Raw genomic sequence first — 16744 nt, forward strand, 5'->3', positions numbered from 1 at the left:
TACGTTGTGGGCCCTTGCCTGTCGCGGGTACTTGGGCCTCCCACACGAGTGAGGCACCGTTTTTATCGGGAGACTCGGGGGAACGTTGGGTGGTAGGAAATTTGTGTCAGCCCGGTGATGCCACAACTTTCCCACACAAAAATGTGTGAAAAAGGTGATTTTTTCAGCTAAATTTGAGGTTTCCAGGGCGTTCTGGGTAAGGAAACGTTGGGGGATACACGCAAGCCATAACTCCCTGGAATCCCCCGGGTGTCTAGTTTTCAGAAATGTGTGGGTTTAGTAGGTTTCCCTAGGTGCCGGCAGAGCTAGGGTTCAAAAACTACAGCTAGGCACTTTGCCATAAAAAGTTCATTTTTCACTGCGAAATTGAGGTGTGTCCACGATGCGTTTTGCGCCGTTACCTGTCGCGGACACTAGGCCGACCCACACAAGTGAGGTACCATTTTTCTCAGAAGACTTTGGGGAACGCGGGGTGGGTTGAAATTTGTGGATTCATGCAGATTCCAGAACTTTCGACCAGAGAAATGTGGGGAAAATGTGGTTTTTTTTGGCAATTTTTTAGGTTTGCAAGGGATTCTGGGTAACAGAACCTGGTGGGAGGCAGTCAAGTCACCCTATCCTGGATTCCCCTGGGTGTCTAGTTTTCAAAAATGTATAGGTTTGCTAGGTTTCCCTAGGTGCCGGCAGAGCTATAGTTAAAAAACTACAGCTAGGCACTTTGCCAAAAAAGGGTCATTTTATCGCTGTGAAATTGAGGTGTGTCCACGTTACGTTTTGTGCCGTTTCCTGTCGCGGGCACTAGGCTGACCCACACAAGTGAGGTACCATTTTTCTCGGAAGACTTTGGGGAACGCAGGGTGGGTGGAAATTTGTGGATCCACGCAGATTCCAGAACTTTCCACCAGAGAAATGTAGGGAAAATGCGCTTTTCAGGGCAATTTATTAGATTTGCAAGGGATTCTGGGTAACAGAACCTGGTGGGAGGCAGTCAAGTCACCCCATCCTGGATTCCCCTGGGTGTCTAGTTTTCAAAAATGTATAGGTTTGCTAGGTTTCCCTAGGTGCCGGCAGAGCTATGGTTCAAAAGAACAAGTTACTTACCTTCGGTAACGATTTTTCTGGTGGATACAGTATCTGCCTGTGGATTCCTCACCTTGTGAATATCCCCTGCGCCAGCATTCCACGGAACTTTTCTTCCCCAGCATTCCACGTCGACGTGGGCGACGTCACAATACATCGGCTCCGCACGCGACTCCGTACGACGTCATCGGAGCCATAAGAAGCCCACGTCGGCGTGGTGACGTCAGTTCCACCCATTTTTTCCGTGCCTTCGAGGCGAACAGGTGAACCAACGACAAACCCAAGTATACACAGTATATAGAAAACCAATACATATACATAGCATACAAAACAAGGGAATGCTAATCAAACAAGCATTACCTACAAATGTACAAGAGAAAATATAAGCATTTCAAACAAGACTAATTTCATGGTATACAAAAGGTGGACAACGGGGAGGCGGGTGGGTTGGTGAGGAATCCACAGGCAGATACTGTATCCACCAGAAAAATCGTTACCGAAGGTAAGTAACTTGTTCTTCTGATGGATACATCTGCCAGTGGATTCCTCACCTTGTGAATAGATTCCCACAGCAGTCCCCACTCCCGGAGGAGGGTGTCCACCTTTCTATACCAGAAAGTCCTGCAAGACAGAGCGCGCGAAGTGGCCCTCCCTCCTCATCTCAGAGTCCAAGCAATAATGCTTTGCGAAAGTATGGAGGGAGGCCCAAGTCGCGGCCTTACAAATATCTGCCACAGGAACACCCCGGGCCAGAGCAGATGTTGAAGACTTAGCTCTAGTAGAGTGAGCACGAATACCCTCAGGAGGAGTCTTACCAGCCAGGGCGTAGCAGATCTTGATGGTCAGTATTATCCATCTTGACAGCGTGCGCTTGTGCACCGCTTTACCTTTAGAACGACCAACGTAGCCAATAAAAAGCTGGTCATCAACACGAAAGTCCTTGGTCCTGTCCAAATAAAAACTCATAGCCCTCTTCGGGTCAAGGCGATGGAGTCTTTCTTCCTCTTTGGAAGGATGAGGGGGTGGATAAAAAACAGGGAGGGTAATAGACTGCCCCAAATGGAAAGGAGTAACAACTTTTGGCAGGAAAGCAGCCCTGGTCCTGAGAACCATCCTTTCAGCATGTAAGGTAAGAAAAGGAGGTTTGGAACTAAGAGCTTGAAGCTCACTTACCCTCCTTGCCGAGGTTATGGCTACAAGAAAAACCACCTTAAAGGACAACAGCCTCAAAGGACAATTATGAAGAGGCTCAAATGGGGACCCCATTAAAAAGGTTAAGACAAGATTAAGGTCCCACTGAGGCATTACAAATGGAGTAGGAGGAAACATGTTTGTAAGGCCCTTGATGAACCTCAGAACAACCGGAGATTTAAATAACGAAGGTTGATCTGGAAGGCACAGAAATGCCGATAAGGCCGAAAGGTAGCCCTTGACCGTGGCCACAGCACAGCCCTGCTGAGCCAAGGAAAGAGCAAACTGAAGCACATCAGAAAGATGAGCCTTTAAAGGGTCAATGGATCTCTCTCCACACCACTTTACAAACTTAGACCACCTGTAGGAGTATATGGACTTGGTGGAGTGTCGCCTGGCCGATAAAATAACGTCCACCACATCAGGTGGGAGAGAGAAGGAACTCAGGTTGCCCCGTTCAATCTCCAGGCATGAAGGTGTAAGCTCTGGAGGTGGGGGTGTAGAACCTGCCCCTCCGACTGCGAGAGGAGGTCTGCCCTCAGAGGGAGACGGAGCGGAGGGCACGAGGAGAGGTGGAGAAGATCTGTGTACCACACCCTTCTTGGCCAGTCCGGGGCGACCAAAATGACTTGGGCCCGGTCTTGGCGAATTTTCCTCAGAACCCGAGGAATCAAGGGTATGGGAGGAAACGCGTAAAGGAGTCGTGAACCCCAACTCAACTGAAACGCGTCCCCCAACGCCCCCTGCATCGGAAACTGGAGACTGCAGAATGACGGGCAGTGCGCGTTCTCCCGGGTGGCAAACAGGTCCACCCGAGGAGTCCCCCACGTCCGAAAGACGTGACGAACCACCTCCGGATGGAGCCTCCACTCGTGGTCGGCGGAGAACTGCCGACTGAGACTGTCCGCACGCACATTCAGCACCCCGGCCAGATGATTTGCCATCAGACAAATCTGATGGTCCTGAGCCCAGGACCACAGCCGCAGGGCCTCTCTGCAGAGACAAAGAGACCCTACTCCTCCCTGTTTGTTTATATACCACATCGCGGTCGTGTTGTCCGTCAGAACTTGAACTGACCGACCGCGAAGGGAAGGGAGAAAGGCCTTGAGTGCCAAACGAATCGCCCGCAACTCCAGAAAGTTGATATGAAACAACCTTTCCTCTGGAGACCAAAGACCCTTGATCTCCAGATCCCCCAGATGAGCTCCCCACCCTAGGGTGGAGGCATCCGTTATCACTGTGGCCACCGATGGAGGTAGATGGAAAGGCTTTCCTTGGGACAGATTGCCCTCCACGCTCCACCAAGACAGATCCGCTGCAGCTTCTCCGGAGATCTTGATCGACTCCCCGAGATCCCCGTTGTGCTGATACCACTGCTTGCGGAGGCACCACTGGAGCGCCCTCATGTGCCAGCGTGCATGGTTGACCAACAGAATGCAGGAAGCGAACAGACCGAGCAGGCGAAGGACCTTCAGAACTGGAACAACCGCTCCACTGTGGAATAAAGGGACCATCTCCTGAATGTCGAGAATCCTTTGAGGAGGAGGGAATGCCCGACACACAGTAGTGTCCAGTACTGCCCCTATAAACAGGTTGCGTTGAGAGGGCACCAGGTGAGACTTGGGCACATTGATCGAAAAACCCAAGTCGAATAACAGCTGAGTTGTCACCTGCAGATGACGCTGCACCATCTCCGGGGACTCTGCCTTCAGAAGCCAGTCGTCCAGGTAGGGGAAAACCGGAATCCCCGACCTCCTGAGATGAGCAGCCACCACTGCCATCACCTTTGTGAAGACTCGAGGTGCAGTAGTAAGACCAAACGGGAGGACCGCAAACTGATAATGTTGCGACCCAACCGTAAAACGGAGATACTTCCTGTGCGACTTCAGGATTGGGACATGGAAGTACGCGTCCTGCAAGTCGAGCGACACCATCCAGTCTCCTTGCTGCAACGCTTGAAGAACCTGCGCAAGGGTCAGCATCTTGAACTTCTCCTGTTTCAGGTAAAAATTCAAGATTCTGAGGTCCAGAATCGGACGCAATCTGCCGTCCTTCTTGGGGATCAGGAAATACCGGGAGTAGCATCCCTGACCCCTTTCCTGCTCCGGAACCACCTCTATTGCGCCCTTCTGAAACAAGGCCAGAACTTCTTTCTGCAGGAGAAGCAGGTGGTCCTCCGAGCAATAACCTTGGCAAGGAGGGTAAGGGGGAGGAAACTCCCGAAAGGGAAGGGCGTACCCAGTCTCTACGAGGTTCAAAACCCAAAGGTCGGTTGTAACAGATTTCCAACCCCGTAGAAAGTAGGACACCCGACCCCCCACAGGTCTTACATGATCCGGGATGGGGGATCTAGGGCTGCTTCCCTGAAGCCTCATTTGGAGCAGAGGAGGAGGAGGAAGAAGAGGGGTTACGACCAGAACCTCTCCGACCCCTTTGCTTCCCTCTATAGGAGCGATAGAGGGGATTCTGCTGCTGTTGTTGCTGCTGTTGTTGTGGCTGTCGGAAGGAGCGAAAGGATGACCTTCCGAATCCCCTAACCTTACGGAAAGTTGAACCTCTCACAGGAACCTGCAGACCCAAGGACTTCGCCGTTAACCTACTGTCCTTAAAACGTTGAAGAGCAGAATCTGCCTTCTCCCCAAACAACTTTTGTCCATCAAAGGGCAGATCCACCAGCGTGGCCTGGACATCCGCAGAAAACCCTGAGGAACGGAGCCAAGCTTGTCTCCTTGCGGCAATGGACGACCCCATAATTCTCGCCACAGAGTCCGCCGTATCCAGCCCAGACTGGATCACCTGCCTGGCAGCTGCCTGAGTGTCCGCCACAACCTCCATGAAGGACGACTTATCCCCCTCAGGTAACTTAGGGGCCAGAGTCTTTATAGAGTCCATCAGGGCATGAACATAACGCCCCAGCAAGCACGTAGCATTTGATGACTTCAATGCCATACTTCCTGAGGAGAAAGACTTTTTGGCCGCCTGATCAACTTTCTTCGACTCCCTATCAGCAGGAGATTGGGGGAAAGCACCCGAAGCATGTTTAGAACATGAAGCCTGCACCACTAGGCTCTCCGGAGAAGGATGCGTGGATAAAAAATCCGGGTCTCCTGGCGCAACCCTGTATCTCCTTGCCACCTGCCTGCAAACTGCTGGAGCTGACAGAGGCTTCTTCCACACCTCCAATACTGGTTCCAAGAGAGCCTCATTGAAAGGTAGCAAAGGCTCAGAAGCCGACGTCGGGGAGTGCAACACCTCTGTGAGCAGATTGGACTTGTATTCCACAGAGGGCAGCTGCAGATCTAACAACTCCGCGGCCTTCTTGATCACAACATGGTAGGGCGCCAATTCCTGTGGTGGAGAAGACCTTGCAGAAGCATGCTCCCACTCCGGGGTGGTATCCAAACCACTTGCCACCTCTATACCTCCAAACTCGTCCGAAGAAGAGTCGACCTCACCTTCTTCCACCTCAGCACGAAATCTTTCCTCCTCCAAAACCCTTTGGGCTTCACGCCTCGATCGATTCCGGGGAGCCGGCGTCGTCGACGTCGTACGCGGCGTCGGTGGAGCCAAAGGCATCGGCGTCGGAGGCGCTACAGGTGGAGTCGGCGGCGCCGGATGCGGCGTCGAAGGAGTCGGCCTCGGCGTCAAAGAAGGCTCCGAAGATTGACCATCCATCCGAGGTCGAGCCGGATTCCCAACCGGCGCCGGAAACTGCCAAGAAGGCGCCATCGGCATAAAAGGCATAAAAGGAGCCTGAGCATATTGCTGCGGCACTCCCAGAGAAAACGCCATCGGACCCACGGGACCTGCTGGTGCTCCGGATGGGAAGGATGCTCTCTGAAAAATGCCATACATGGCATTCAGAAATCCCGAAGGATCCGTACCTGGAGCCGGGAACTGGGGATAAGGAACTGCCCCTGTATCCTCCTGTGGAGCCACCGGCGTCGGCTCCTCCGAATCCTCCACCGGAACCACGGAGTCATCAGGCACCGGGACAGACTCTTCCTGCTCCTGCTCCACATCAGATTCCACCCGACCAGGAGTCGAAGCCTTGGACGGCGCCGGAGACGGCGTCGGGGAACGAGCCGGAGTCCGCTTCGGAGAGGGAGACTTCGAAGACTTATCCGGAGAAGGCGAAGGAGACAAGATCTTGCTCTGACGTCGACGAGGCGAAGCCGACCTCGACCTCTTAGACTTCGAGGACCGACGCCGAGAAGAATGCTTCCTCTTCTTATGGTGCTTCTTCGACTTCGACGACCTCGAAGTCGAAGACTCCCGCCTGGACTTCTCCTTTTTCCTCCCTCTCTTCTCCTCACCGATCTTCTTCATGAAGAGTTTGGTCTTCCTCTCCTTCAGTGCTTTAGGATTCATGCTCCTACAGCACCCGCACTCATCCACATCATGATCAGAAGAGAGACACCATAAACAATTCTGATGCGGATCCGTCATGGACATCAGGCCTCCGCACTCCCTACAGGGCTTAAAGCCCGACTTCCTCGTCGAAGACATTCCGATTTTAACAAGAATACACCACTAGATTACAAAGTATCTAGAGAGCACTGGGAAAAAACCGTTGCGCGTCGACGGCGCGGAAAAAAGGGAACTGACGTCACCACGCCGACGTGGGCTTCTTATGGCTCCGATGACGTCGTACGGAGTCGCGTGCGGAGCCGATGTATTGTGACGTCGCCCACGTCGACGTGGAATGCTGGGGAAGAAAAGTTCCGTGGAATGCTGGCGCAGGGGATATTCACAAGGTGAGGAATCCACTGGCAGATGTATCCATCAGAAGAACAAGTTACTTACCTTCGGTAACGCTTTTTCTGGTGGATACAGTATCTGCCTGTGGATTCCTCACCTTGTGAATATCCCCTGCGCCAGCATTCCACGGAACTTTTCCTTCCCAGCACTCCACGTCGACGTGGGCGACGTCACAATGCGCCGGCTCCGCTCGCGACTCCGATCGACGTCACCGGAGCCATAAGAAGCCCACGTCGGCGTGATGACGTCAGTTCCCTTTTTTCCGCGCCTTCGACGCGCAACGGTTTTTCTCCAGTGCTACTTTGTAGTTTGGCGTGTATCTTTGTTTATTCGACTATGTCTTCGACTAGGAAGTCGGGCTTTAAGCGCTGTAGGGAGTGTGGAGGCCTGATGTCGATTACGGATCCTCACCAGAATTGTTTATGGTGCCTCTCCTCGGAACATGATATGGAGGAGTGCGGATGCTGTAAAAGCATGAACCCGAAGGCACACAAGGAAAGGAAGACCAAGCTCTTCATGAAGAAGATTGGTGAGGAAAAAAGAGGGAGGAAGAAGGAGAGATCGAAGAGAGAGTCATCGACTTCATGGTCGTCGAGGTCGAAGAAACACCATAAAAAAAGTAAACATTCTAGACGTCGATCCTCGAAGTCCAAGAAATCGAAGTCGAGGTCGAGGTCGGCTTCGTCTCATCGACATCGGAGCAAAGGTTTGTCTCCTTCTCCTTCCCCTTCAAGGTCTCCGGAAGGTTCTCCTTCGAGGAAGCAGACTCCGAATCAGTCTCCGACGAGGTCTTCGGCTCCGTCTAAGACGTCGACTCCGGTTCGTGTGGAGTTGGATGCTTCTATGCATGAGGAGCGGGAAGAGTCGGTTCCGGTACCTGAAGATTCGGAGGCTCCAGTGGAGGATATTGCAGAGCCGGTGCCGGAGGCCCCACAAGAGGTTCCTTTGCCTCAGTTCCCGGCCCCAGGTACGGATTCGGCTAATTTCTTGAATGCTATGTGTGGCATTTTTAATAGGGCGGCCTACCCATCCGGAGCACCAGCTGGTCCCGTGGGTCCGATGGCCTTTACAATGGGGGTGCCACAGCAGTATGCTCAGGCCCCCTTTATGCCCTTTATGCCGATGGCGCCTTCTTGGCAGTTTCCGGCGCCGTCTGGGGATCCGATTCGTCCTCGGAAGGATCGACAGGCTTCGGAGCCTTCTTCGACGCCGAGACTGGCTCCATCGACGCCGAAGCCGACTCCATCGACGCCGAAGCCGACTCCATCGACGTCGAGGCTGACTCCATCGACGTCGAGGCTGACTTCATCTGCGCCGTGTCTGGCGCCGTCTACGCCGGTTCCTTTGGTTCCTCCGACGCCGCGTACGACGTCGCCGACGTCGGTTCCCTGAATCCGGTCGAGGAGGGAGGCCCAGAGGTTGTTGGAGGAAAGAAGATATCGAGAGGTGGAAGAAGGTGAGGTTGATTCTTCTTCGGACGAATTCGAGGGCATTGAGGAAGCCAGTGGGCTGGATACGACCCCAGAGTGGGAACATACATCTGCCAGGTCTTCTCCACCTCATGAGTTGGCTCCCTATCATGTAGTGATAAAGAAAGCAGCGGAGCTTCTGGATTTACAGCTGCCTTCTGTGGAGTACAAATCCAACCTGCTCACAGAAGTGTTACATTCTCCGACTTCGACATCGGAGCCCTTGTTGCCTTTCAATGAGGCCATATTGGAGCCGGTATTAGAGGTATGGAAGAAGCCCCTTTCTTCTCCTGCAGTGTGTAGACAGGTGGCAAGAAGGTACAAGGTTGCACCAGGGGATCCTGACTTTTTATCCACTCATCCGTCCCCGGACAGTTTGGTTGTTGCGGCTTCATGCTCCAAGCATGCTTCCGGCGCCTTTCCTCAGTCTCCAGCTGACAGGGAGTCTAAAAAGGCTGATCAGGCAGCCAAAAAGACCTTTTCGACAGGAAGCATGGCGTTAAAATCGACTAATGTTACGTGCCTGCTGGGGCGTTACGTGCACGCTCTAATGGATTCCATTAAGTCCTTGGCTCCTAAGTTGCCTGAAGGGGATAAGTCATCCTTCATGGAGGTTGTAGCGGACACTCAGGCGGCTGCCAGGCAAGTTATCCAGTCAGGGTTGGATACTGCGGACTCCGTGGCAAGGATCATGGGGTCTTCTGTTGCTGTGAGAAGGCAGGCTTGGCTCCGTAACTCTGGTTTCTCAGCGGATGTTCAAGCTACGCTGGTCGATCTTCCATTTGATGGTCAGAAGCTGTTTGGGGAGAAAGCGGACTCTGCCCTTCAGCGTTTTAAGGACAGACGATTGACTGCGAAATCCTTGGGCCTGCAAGTACCGGCAAAGGGTTCGACCTTTCGAAAATTTAGGGGCTTTGGGCGATCGTCTTTTCGCTCTTACCGGCAGCCCCAGCAGCAGCAGCAGCAGCAGCAGAATCCCCTCTATAAGTCCTATAGAGGGAGGCAAAGGGGTCGGAGAGGTTCTGGACGCAACCCCTCTTCTTCCTCCTCCTCTGCTCCCAATGAGGCCTCAGGGAAGCAGCCCTAGATCCCCCATCCCGGATCATGTAAGACCTGTGGGGGGTCGGGTGTCCTACTTTCTACGGGGTTGGAAATCGGTTACAACAGACCTTTGGGTTTTGAACCTCGTGGAGACTGGGTACGCCCTTCCCTTTCGGGAGTTTCCTCCCCCTTACCCTCCTTGTCAAGGTTATTGCTCGGAAGACCATCTGCTTCTCTTGCAGAAAGAAGTTCTAGCCTTGCTTCAAAAGGGTGCGATAGAGGTGGTTCCAGAGCAGGAAAGGGGTCAGGGATGCTACTCCCGTTATTTCCTGATTCCCAAAAAGGACGGCAGATTGCGTCCAATCCTGGACCTCAGAATCTTGAATTTTTACCTGAAGCAGGAGAAATTCAAGATGCTGTTTCCCGCGCAGGTTCTTCAAGCGTTGCAGCAAGGAGACTGGATGGTGTCGCTCGACTTGCAGGACGCGTACTTCCATGTCCCAATCCTGAAGTCGCACAGGAAGTATCTCCGTTTTACGGTTGGGTCGCAACATTACCAGTTTGCGGTCCTCCCGTTTGGTCTTACTACCGCACCTCGAGTCTTCACAAAGGTGATGGCAGTGGTGGCTGCTCATCTCAGGAGGTCGGGGATTCCGGTTTTTCCCTACCTGGACGACTGGCTTCTGAAGGCAGAGTCCCCAGAGATGGTGCAGCGTCATCTGCAGGTGACAACTCAGCTGTTGTTCGACTTGGGTTTTTCAATCAATGTGCCCAAATCTCACCTGGTGCCCTCTCAACGCAACCTGTTTATAGGGGCAGTACTGGACACTACTGTGTGTCGAGCATTCCCTCCTCCTCAAAGGATTCTCGACATTCAGGAGATGGTCCCTTTATTCCACAGTGGAGCGGTTGTTCCAGTTCTGAAGGTCCTTCGTCTGCTCGGTCTGTTCGCTTCCTGCATTCTGTTGGTCAACCATGCACGCTGGCACATGAGGGCGCTCCAGTGGTGCCTCCGCAAGCAGTGGTATCAGCACAACGGGGATCTCAGGGAGTCAGTCAAGATCTCCAGAGAAGCTGCGGCGGATCTGTCTTGGTGGAGTGTAGAGGGCAATCTGTCGCAGGGAAAGCCCTTCCATCTATCTCCATCAGTGGCCACAGTGATAACGGACGCATCCACCTTAGGGTGGGGTGCGCATCTGGGGGACCTGGAGATCAAGGGTCTGTGGTCTCCAGAGGAAAGGTTGCTTCACATTAACCTTCTGGAATTGCGGGCGATTCGTTTGGCGCTCAAGGCCTTCCTCCCTTCCCTTCGCGGTCAGTCGATTCAAGTCCTGACAGACAACACGACCGCGATGTGGTATGTCAACAAGCAGGGAGGTGTGGGGTCTCTTTGTCTGTGCAGAGAGGCCTTACGTCTATGGTCCTGGGTTCAGGACCATCAGATTTGTCTGATGGCAAATCATCTGGCCGGGGTGCTGAACGTGCGTGCGGACAGTCTCAGTCGGCAGTTCTCCGCCGACCACGAGTGGAGGCTCCATCCGGAGGTAGTTCGTCACGTCTTTCGGACGTGGGGAACTCCTCGGGTGGATCTGTTCGCCACTTTCGAGAACACGCACTGCCCGTCATTCTGCAGTCTCCAGTATCCGATGCAGGGGGCGTTGGGGGACACGTTTCAGTTGAGTTGGGGCTCGCGACTCCTTGTGTGGGTCGGCCTAGTGCCCGCGACAGGAAACGGCGCAAAACACAACGTGGTCACACCTCATTTTTGCTGTGAAAAATGACCCTTTTTTAGCAAAGTGCCTAGCTGTAGTTTTTGAACCATAGCTCTGCCGGCACCTAGGGAAACCTAGCAAACCTATACATTTTTTAAAACTAGACACCCAGAGAAATCTAGGATGGGGTGACTTGACTGCCTCCCACCAGGTTCTGTTACCCAGAATCCCTTGCAAATCTAATAAATTGCCCTGAAAAGCGCATTTTCCCTACATTTCTCTGGTGGAAAGTTCTGGAATCTCTCCACACCATTTTACAAATTTAGACCACCTGTAGGAGTAAACGGACTTGGTGGAGTGTCGCCTGGCCGATAAAATAACATCCACCACATCAGGTGGGAGAGAGAAGGAACTCAGGTTGCCCCGTTCAATCTCCAGGCATGAAGGTGTAAGCTCTGGAGGTGGGGGTGTAGAACCTGCCCCTCCGACTGCGAGAGGAGGTCTGCCCTCAGAGGGAGACGGAGCGGAGGGCACGAGGAGAGGTGGAGAAGATCTGTATACCACACCCTTCTTGGCCAATCCGGGGCGACCAATATGACTTGGGCCCGGTCTTGGCGAATCTTCCTCAGAACCCGAGGAATCAAGGGTATGGGAGGAAACGTGTAAAGAAGATGTGAGTCCCATCTCAACTGAAACGCGTCCCCCAACGCTCCCTGCATCGGTTACTGGAGACTGCAGAATGACGGGCAGTGAGCATTCTCGCGAGTGGCAAACAGGTCCACCCGAGGAGTTCCCCGGGTCCGAAAGACGAGCCGACCCACACCTCCGGATGGAGCCTCCACTCGTGGTCGGCAGAGAACTGCCGACTGAGACTGTCTGCACGCACGTTCAGAACCCCGGCCAAATGATTTGCCATCAGACAAATCTGCTGATCCTGAGCCCATGACCAGAGACGCAGAGCCTCTCTGCAGAGACAAAGCGATCCCACTCCTCCCTGTTTGTTGACATACCACATCGCGGTAGTGTTGTCCGTCAGGACTTGAACCGACTGACCGCGAAGGGAAGGGAGGAAGGCCTTAAGCACCAAACGTATCGCCCGTAATTCCAGAAGGTTGATGTGAAGCAACCTTTCCTCTGGAGACCAAAGACCCTTGATCTCCAGATCCCCCAGATGCGCACCCCACCCTAAAGTGGATGCATCCGTTATCACTGTGGCCACCGATGGAGGTAGATGGAAGGGCTTTCCTTGCAACAGATTGCCCTCCAAGCTCCACCAAGACAGATCCGCTGCAGCTTCTCTGGAGATCCTCACAGACTCCCTGAGATCTCCCTTGTGCTGATACCACTGACTGCGGAGGCACCACTGGAGGGCCCTCATGTGCCAGCGTGCATGGTTGACCAAAAAAGATTCAAGACCCTGAGGTCCAATATTGGAGACAATCTGCCGTCCTTTTTTGGAATCAAGAAATACCGGGAGTAGCATCCCTGACCCCTTTCCCGCTCTGGAACCGCCTCTATCGCACCTTTTTTTAGTAATGTCAGGACTTCCTCCTGCAGAAGTAGTAGGTGGTCCTCCGAGCAAACCCCTTGGCAAGGAGGGTAGTTGGGAGGGAACTCCCGAAAGGGAAGGGCGTACCCATTTTCTGCAAGATCTTGAACCCAGAGGTCTGAAGTGACCGATTCCCAATCTTGTAGAAAATGGGTAAGCCGGCCCCCCACAGGACCAGCATGATCCAGATTGGTGGATCTAGGGCTGCTTTGCAGTGGTGGGAGGGGCTGAGGAGGAGGAGGAGAGCTGTCGACCTCGAGTGCGACCTCTGACTCTACCTCTGTAGCTCCTATACAGAGTGTTCTGCTGTTGTTGCTGCTGCTGCTGGGGCTGTCTGTAAGAACGAAAGGATGACCTTCCAAAGCCCCTGTATCTCTTGAACCCCTTGGCTGACTTTGAAGGCCCAAAGATTTAGCCGTGGCCTTACTCTCCTTAAATCTTTCAAGCGCAGCATCCGCTTTTTTGCCAAAAAGTCCAGAGCCATCAAAAGGCAAGTCCAGGAGCGTTGCCTGCATATCAGGGGAGAACTCGGAAGACTTGAGCCATGCACTCCTCCTCGTGGCAACAGAAGAACCCAAGATCCTTGCTACCGAATCAACTGTATCCAAGCCACTTTGGATTACCTGACGTGCAGCCGCTTGGGTGTCCGATAGGACCTCATTAAAGTTCATCCTATCCTCTTCTGACAGCTTTGGGGCCAATTGCTTTGCTGAATCCATAAGAGCATGGATATATCGGCCCAAAAGACAGGTGGCATTCGTCGACTTTAAGGCAATACTGGCAGAAGAAAAGACCTTCTTAGCCGACTGGTCCAATTTCTTCACATTCCCTGTCACTCGGGACTTGGGGAAAAGCACCTGTCGATTTTCTGGAACAGGCAGCCTGAACTACCAGACTCTCCGGAGAAGGATGAGGTGTTAAAAAGTCTGGGTCCCCTGGAGCCGCCCTATACCTCCTAGCAATAACTTTAGAAACTGCAGGAGCAGAGAAGGGCTTACGCCATACCTCCAATACTGGTTCTATAATGGCGTCATTAAAAGGGAGAAAAGGCTCCGATGCAGTGGAAGGAGAGTGCAGAACTTCTGTCAGGATGTTAGGCTTAAACTCTGCAGATGGCAATTGCAGATCTAGAAGTTCAGCCGCCTTTTTAATAACAGTGTGGTATGGAGCCACATCATTTGAAGGAGCATCAGCAGGAGGAGTGATCTCCCATTCAGGTGACAAATCCAGGCCACTAGCCTCCTTCAATTCATCAAACACATCTTTCGTATCCATCAGCTCACCTTCTTCTACTTCCTCCATCAGGTACCTCTGTTTCTCCAGTATCCTTTGGGCCTCCCTCCTGGATCGGATCCTCACAGCAGGAGTCGGCGGCGCCGTGACCGAATCCGACGGCGCCGAAGCCGGCGTCGAGCGCGGATCCAGTGGAACAGCCGGCATTGAACGAGGTCGAGTCGGCGCCGGTGAAGAAGGGAGCGGCGTCGATGTTCTTGGCGCCGGTAGATGCCAAGACGGCATCGCCGGAAAAAATGGCATGAAGGGAGCCTGAGGATAATCTTGGGGAACTCCCAAACTGAAGGCCATAGGACCCATAGGACCCGAAGGTGCACCAGAGGGGTACAAGGCTCTAGAGAAGACTCCATACATAGCATTAAGATAATGCGTTGGATCCTGACCCGGGCCTGGAAACGATGGCTAAGGTTCAGGCTGAGGCATCACCGGACTCTGGCCGACTGGCGCCGACGAACAAGTTACTTACCTTCGGTAACGATATATCTGTAAGAAACATTAGTTAGTTAGATTCCTCACCTTAGAATATCCCCAGGCGTCAGGCTGGATCCGGAAAGATTTTTCGTCAGCAATACCCTTGCGCTTCGCTAGGCGTCGTCTGCGGCTCCGCATCCGTCGTCGGCGTTGTGCGCCGGGATGACGTCGTCGGAGTACTTAGACGCCCCCCTCGCGCGCTGACGTCAGTTCTTGTACATAGCTTTCCGCGCCAGGAACGCAAAGCCATGCAAGAGACCGACACTGGTGTCAAAAAATTCTAGGGCCCTGAAAGGGATAACCTCAACCCTAGAAATCGGTTCGCAGAACTGGGAGGATGGGTGGGTCGGTGAGGAATCTAACTAACTAATGTTTCTTACAGATATATCGTTACCGAAGGTAAGTAACTTGTTCATCTGAAAGAAACACGTTAGTTAGATTCCTCACCTTAGAATAGATACACCAGCAATTCCAACCCCGGTGGTGGGTCTGCGAACCAAGATCACACCAGAAAGTCCTGGAGAACAGAACGGCCAAAAAAGCCATCTCTCCGGACTTGGCTGTCCAGGCAATAATGTTTAGCAAACGTGTGCCGCGAGGCCCACGTTGCTGCCTAACAGATGTCCTGCAAGGGGACTCCCCGGCCCAGGGCAGTTGTTGCCGCTGTGGCCCGAGTGGAATGGGCCCTCAGCCCTACAGGAGGTTCCTTTTTAGCCAAGGAGTAACAAGCTTTGATACGCTTGTGCACCACCCGCCCCTTCTTAGCGCCCACGTAGCCAACAAAGAATTGGTCGTCCACCCGGAACTGCTTGGTGCGGTCCAAATAAAAGGACAGCACCCGTTTTGGGTCCAGACGGTGGAGCCTCTCTTCCTCTTTCGAAGGATGCGGAGGCGGAAAGAAGGTGGGCAACGTAACAGACTGCCCGATGTGAAAGGCAGTTACCACCTTAGGGAGAAAGGAAGGACGAGTCCTGAGAAAAACTTTGTCCGGATGGACAGAAAGGAAAGGAGGCTTAGAAGAGAGAGCCTGGAGCTCACTCACCCTTCTAGCAGAGGTGATGGCTACCAGGAAAGCAGTCTTAAGTGTCAAGAGACAAGGGGACAATTATGAAGTGGCTCAAAGGGAGCGCACATCAGAAACGTGAAGACCAGATTCAAGTCCCACTGAGGCATTATGAAAGGGACAGGAGGAAACATGTGAGTAATGCCCTTAAAGAAGCGAGAAACAACAGGTGATTTGAAAAGAGAAGGCTGATCAGGAAGCCGTAAGAAAGCAGAAATAGCAGAAAGATAACCTTTTAGGGTGCCCAGAGCAGAGCCCTGCTTGGCCATGGAAAGAGGAAAGAGGAGAACCTCAGAAAGAGGGGCGGGAAGGGGATCCACAGCCTTTGCTGTGCACCATGCCACAAATTTGTTCCACCTGCAGGCGTATCCCGATTTTGTGGCAGGACGCCTGGCTGCCAGAATAACAATACAGACCTCAGGAGGCAAGTCAAATGGCATCAACTGCTGCCGCTCAATCTCCACGCATGGAGGTGGAGGCTGGCCAGGTTCGGGTGGAGGACCGTTCCCTGCTGCTGCGACAGAAGGTCCTCCTGAAGAGGCAGTCGGATCGGGGGATCGATCGACAGACTGAGTAGCTCGGGATACCAGAATATTCGTGCTCAATTCGGAGCCACCAAGATGACTTGGGCCCGGTCATGCTTGATCTTTTTCAGCACTCTGAGCAGAAGTGGTATAGGGGGAAAGGCGTACAACAGATCGCAACTCCACTCGCGACGAAAGGCGTCCCCGAGCGAGTGCCGCCTTGGAAACTCCAACGCGCAGAACTACTGACATTGCGCGTTCTCTTCGGTGGCGAATAGACCTAACCAAGGCTCTCCCCTCTGCCGAAAGAGGCCTTGCGCCACGTCTGAGTTTAGACGTCATGCAACGGTGGCTGAGTTCGTCTGCTCTGGCGTTTAGAGAGCCCGCCAGATGTTGAACCACCAGGGTGATGCCCTGATGTTCCAGCCATGTCCAGAGGCGCAGAGCCTCCTGACAAAGGGTCCATGACCCCACCCCGCCTTGTTTATTGCAATACCACATGGCGGTGGTGTTGTCCGTGAACACCTGCACTACACTTTCCCGGACAGAGGGAAGGAATGCCTTTAGTGCAAGCCGGATCGCCCTCAGCT

Source organism: Triturus cristatus, chromosome 7 (assembly GCF_964204655.1).
Source record: "Triturus cristatus chromosome 7, aTriCri1.1, whole genome shotgun sequence".
Taxonomy (NCBI): Eukaryota; Metazoa; Chordata; class Amphibia; order Caudata; family Salamandridae; genus Triturus; species Triturus cristatus.